Raw genomic sequence first — 6,000 nt, 5'->3', positions numbered from 1 at the left:
AGATTTAAAACAACAAAGCATAGTCATGCGGCACCTAAAATGTACCAAACCCCACAAGGGAGTAACCAGGAGCAAAAATAACCTGCCAGGACCTGATCCTCCCAAACAAATCAAACAAAACCCACTTACTCAACTCTGATTTGAAGATATGTGTGTATAATATTTGGCCATTTTTGGGGTGTTGTATTTTTAGTTTCCAGAATGCCTATTGATATTCCAATGATGTGTAGTTTGGCTCATGCTTAGTGCAGGTGAAATATTTGACTAACAACTAATCCAATAAATGAATACATTTTAATATATTTATAGCTAGAAACAGAAAAGTGTAATGAATTACTCTCCAGGGGTCAGTGGACCCTTTCCCTCAATCTCTCTGTCCAAGCTGTTATGATCCTGGCTGAGGTTACCCGTGGACAAGTCTGATCCCAGAGTGGAACCCAGCTTGATAGATCCTAACTTTTATTTGTTAGCCGTGGAGAGCGGCTACTGGACAGAGTCACAGGAGTCAGCTGGTGAACATTTAACAAAATAATAAAACATTTATTCAACAAGAAAAGATGAACTATATTACAATACTCCTTCACCAACATATACCTTTACACTTATATACAGATTTGTAAGGATAACATAAGTCACAAAAGCTATCTTATACTTTAATGTTCACTGCAAATACACAGTCCATAGAAACCAACAGCCAAACACACCATACTGTGTCATGAAGATATTAAAGTATATAATATTATTGGAAACTATTTTTCTTTTAAAATAGAGGTTTAGCATGTGGATATATCTTAATTGGATTAAAGCCAGCTAGTCTGAGTGCTTTTGAGATGTAAGAGAGGTAGAGTGCATTTGCATTTGCATCTTTTGAATACAGCATTCAAGAAGTGGGATAAAATCTGGCACCTAGCAGAGACCAAACAATATGTTTATATCATTAATAAAATTGGTACTACAAAAGGGGTTTTATTGCTAGAGGTGGAGTTCAAAGAGGCTGGCGATACAATGAGAACTTGCATTCAATGAGATGTACTGGATATAACCGATAACAGTTTTCGTGTGTGCGGGGCAGAGGCAAGATCAAAACAGTTGTAAGCCCACCATTGTGTCTGCAAGGAACCAAAGTGAAAGGAACCTCATTTTGAATTTGTAAGGTGAAAATGCTTTGCCAAGTGTCTGCTTAAAAATTTAAGGGTTGCTGTTGCCTTAGTGGAGAATAGTCTGGGAATTTGTTAAAAGTTATGTTAGTAATTTGCAGCTGTGTGTATGTGTTTAATGTAGTGTAACTTAATAAAATGTTTCATTTAGTTTAATATAAAAACCTCTCGAGACTGGTGGTCTGATTCCTGAATTTTGCATCTCAAACATTCCACTTAAAAATATAGGCTACGACAGTTGTTTAAAATTTCCCTCTGGGATTTTTAAATAACTCCGATTTACCAACTGTTGGGTCATAACATCTGAGACCAAGTGACAGATCCTGCCTCAGCCAGATGCTATAGATCTCTGCTCCATTTGCCCCAGATGCTTGTCACACCATGAGCCAACAAGTCTCATTGAGCTCTGAGGCATTCAGGAGGGTTTCCAATCTCCATTCTCCAAGAACTTGCCTTGGAATCTTCTCCCAAATTGATGTTTTCCCTCAGATGCCTTCCGCAAGGGTTCACCTCCAGGGTTTTGAACTCTCCTTCATATGTTCCTCTTCCCTGGGTCACCGCATCCATTCAAACTGTCTTCCACACACACTGATTCAGCTGTCAACACTATCACTGCTTCACGTGCCCATAGCAAATAGTTACAGACTTTCAGTTGTCACCTTTGACCTTCTGGCCTCTCACAAGCTGTTCTCACTTTAAATCTGCTTTCTGCAGCTTTTGCCTCCTTAAATCTGAAGCTTAGAGCCTTTCTGTCTGCCCCTTACTCTTAATTTCACTGAACAGGACCTTTTCCAGATTCCTGTCCTTCCTTTGACTAGAAGGTTGGCTTGGGACTTTCCCCTGTTTCTGTCTCACTCCTTTGGCTTTGGGACCTTTTGTTTCTTTTGGAAAATCTGCAGCTCCTTTTCCCAGTGTCTAGTCTCTCTAGAGTCTTGGCTTCAAAACTGAACTTAAAACTGCTGTTTCCTTAGTTTTTCTGTGTGTGTCTGTGGCAGGGACCTGATTCTCTGACCCCATTGCTCGGCAACAGCCTAATCCATCTACTCTTGTTTGTTTAATCCAGCTGCAACCGCTGTAAAAAAAAACCTCATTAGAAATGCGGGCACCTTTTTAAAGCGGAACTAAAACTCCATTTGCTCTTTCTTAACAGACAGAAATACAAATCAAAATTAAACTTTAAAGCTAAAACTCATTCCTAACACCTACAAATATCAATGTAACGTACTTAAACTATCTCTATTTCCTAACAAAGTATGAATCTCACCAAAAGCAAAGTACAGCAGATATTGGACATTTGAAATAGTGTGTGTACCATCTACAAGATGCACTACAGAAACTCACCAAGGCTCCTTAGACAGCACCTTCCAAACCCCTGACCACTATCATCTAGAAGGACTTAAGAACATAAGAAATAGGAACAGGAGTAGGCCATTCGGCCTCTTGAGCCTGCTCCGCCATTCAATAAGATCAAGGCTGATCATCTTGTGTATCGATTTCCACATTCCGATCTTTCCCCGATAACCTTTGATTTCCTTGCCTAACAAGAATCTATCTACATCTGCCTTAAAAATATTCAATGACCCCAGCTCCACATGCTTCAGAGGCAGAGAATTCCAAAGTCGCACAACCTTCTAAGAGAAAAACAATTCTCCTCATCTCTGTCCTAAAAGTTAGACCCCTAATTTTGAAACAGTGCCCCCTAGTTCTGGATTCACCCACAAGAGGAAGCATCCTTTCAGCATCCACCTTGGCAAGGCCGTTCAGGATCTTCAATGTTTCAACCAAATCGCCCCTCACTCTTCCAAACTCCAGTGGAAACAAGTCCAGTCTGTCCAACCTTTTCTCATAAGACAAGTCACTCATTCCAGGTATCAATCCATTAAACCTCCTTTGAAACACCTCCAATGCATTTACATCCTTCTTTAAGTAAGAAAACCAAAACTGCATACACTATTCGAGATGCGATCTTACCAATGCCCTGTATAGCTGCATAACATCCTTAGTTTTGTGTTCAACCTCTCTTGTAATAAAGGATAGCATTCTATTAGACTTCTTAATTACTTGTTGTACCTGCATACTAACTTCTTGTGGCTTGTGTACTGTCGAAGGGTCATGAGGACTTGAAACGTCAACTCTTTTCTTCTCCGCCGATGCTGCCAGACCTGCTGAGTTTTTCCAGGTAATTCTGTTTTTATACTAGAACACCTAGATCCCTCTGCACCACAATTATGCAGTTGTTTTCCATTTAAGTAATACTCTGCTTTTTTGATCTTCCTGCCATATTGAACAACTTCACATTTTCCCATATTAAACTTCATTTGCCAGATCTTTGCCCACTCACCCAACCCAGCTATATCCATCTGCAACCTCCTCATGTCCTCTTCACAACATACTTTCCTACCTATCTTTGTGTCATTTGCAAGTTTAGCTACCATATCTTCACTCCCCTCATCTAATTCATTGATGTAAGTCATAAAAAATTGAGGCCCCAGGACAGACCCCTGTGGGACTCCACTCGTCACATCCTGCCAATCAGAAAAATACCCATTTATTCATATTCTCTATTTTCTGCCAGCCAGCCAATCTTCTATCCAAGCTAATATGTTACCCACTACACTATGTGCTTTTATTTTCTGTAAAAATCTTTGATGTGGCACCTTATCAAATGCCTTCTGGAAATCCATGTGCAGTACATCTACAGACTCCCCTTTATCCACTGTGCATGTTACTCCTTCAAAAAACTCCAATAAATTGGTTAAACATGATTTTTCTTTCACAAAACCACACTGACTCTTCCCTATTGCCTTGAGCTCTTCTAAGTGCCCAGCTATAACCTCCTTAATGATCGAATCTAATAACTTCCCCATGACAGATGTCAAGCTAACTGGCCTATAGCTTCCTGTTTTCTGCCTCCCTCCCTTCTTGAATAGAGGGGTTATATTTGCTGCTTTCCAATCTGATGGAACCCTTTCCAGAATCTAGTGAATTTTGGAAAATTAACACCAGCACATTGACTACTTCATTAACCAACCTCTTTTAAGACCCTAGGATGTAGGCCATCAGGACCCAGAGCCTGCAGCTCCATCAGTTTGCTCAGCACCGTTTCCCTAGTCATTTTGATTTCACCAAGTTCCTTTCTCCTGTTCACCTCCTGATTTGCAGCTATTACTGGAATGTTTTATGTATCCTCTATAGTGAACACAGAAGCAAAATATTTGTTCACTTCTTCCGCCATTTCCTTATTACCTACTACTAGCTCCCCACTTATTTCCTTTTATTCATGAGTGTTGCTGACAAAGCCCACATTTATGGCCCATTCCTAATTGCTCTTCAGGATTATGTCCTGAGCTGTTCTAGAAGGGGTTTTTTGTTCTATAACTATACAACAAATTTATAAGAAGGAGGATACTAGAAAGGAGGTAAACCAACCATGGGTTAACCAAGGAAGTTATGGATAGTATCAAATTGAAAGAAAAAACGTACAATGTGGCAAAGATCAGCGGCATGCCAGAGGATTGGGAAAGTTTTAGAAACCAACAAAAGATTACCAAAATAAAATAAAGAGGGAGAAAATAAACTTTGAGGGTAAATTAACAAGTTGTATAAAAATTGACTGTAAGAGCCTCTTTTAAATATATAAAAAGGAAGAGAGGTCAAAGTGAACATAGGCCCCTTAGAGAATGAGGCTGGGGGAATAATAATGGGGAACCAAGAAATGGCAAAGGAGTTGAATAAATACTTTGCATCAGTATTTATAGTAAAAGACACCAATAGCATTCCAAATAGACTAAATAATCAAGGGGCAAAAGGCAGGGAGGAAATAAATACAATAGCTACCACTGGAGAAAAGTATTAGGGAAACTAATGGGGCTAAGGTCTGATAAGTCCCCTGGACCTGATGGGTTGCATCTTCGGATATTAAAGGAAGTAGCTAGGGAGATATTGGATGCACTGATGGTAATCTTTCAAGAATCATTAGATTCTGGATATGTCCCAGAGGATTGGAAATCTACCAATGTAACACCCTTATTCAAAAAGGGAGGGAGACAAAAAAAAACAGGTAAATATAAACCAGTTAGCTTAACATCGGTCATTGGGAAAATGTTAGAGTCTATAATAAAGGATGTAGTAGCAGAGCATTTAGAAATCAAGCAAAGTCAGCATGGCTTCATGAATGGGAAATCATGCCTTACAAATTTATTAGAATTCTTTGAGGAGGTCACAAGCAGGATAGATAAAGGGGAATCAGTTGATGTAATATATTTAGATTTCCAAAAGGATAAGGTACCGCACATAAGGCTACTTAAAAAGATAAGAGCCCATGGTGTTGGGGTTGTATATTAGCAGGGATAGGGGATTGGCTCACTAATAGGAGACAGAGAGTTGGGATAAGCGGGGCATTTTCAGGATGGCAACCTGTAACAAGTGGAGGCCACAGGGATCAGTGCTGGGGCCACAATTATTTACAATATATATTAATGATTTGGATGAGGGAAGTGAATGCACTATTGCCAAGTTTGTGAACTTCGTAAAAATAGGTGGGAAGGCAAGTGATTAGGATGACACAAAGAGTCTACAGAGGAATATAGACAGGTTAATTGAGTGGGCAAAACCTTGGCAAATGGAATATAGTGTGCGAAAATGTGAGGTTCTGCACTTCAGCAGGAAGAATAGAGGAGCTGAATATTATTTAAATGGAGAAAGACTGCAGAAAGCTGCAATACAGAGGGATTTGAGTATCCTTGTGCATGAATCACAAAAAGCTAGCATACAAGTTCAGCAGGTAACAGGGAAGGCAAATAGAATTTTGGCCTTTATTTCAAAGGGAATGGAGTATAAAAAG

The sequence above is a fragment of the Carcharodon carcharias genome, chromosome 19 (assembly GCF_017639515.1).
Source record: "Carcharodon carcharias isolate sCarCar2 chromosome 19, sCarCar2.pri, whole genome shotgun sequence".
Lineage (NCBI taxonomy): Eukaryota > Metazoa > Chordata > Chondrichthyes > Lamniformes > Lamnidae > Carcharodon > Carcharodon carcharias.
This window is presented reverse-complemented; position numbering follows the sequence as displayed.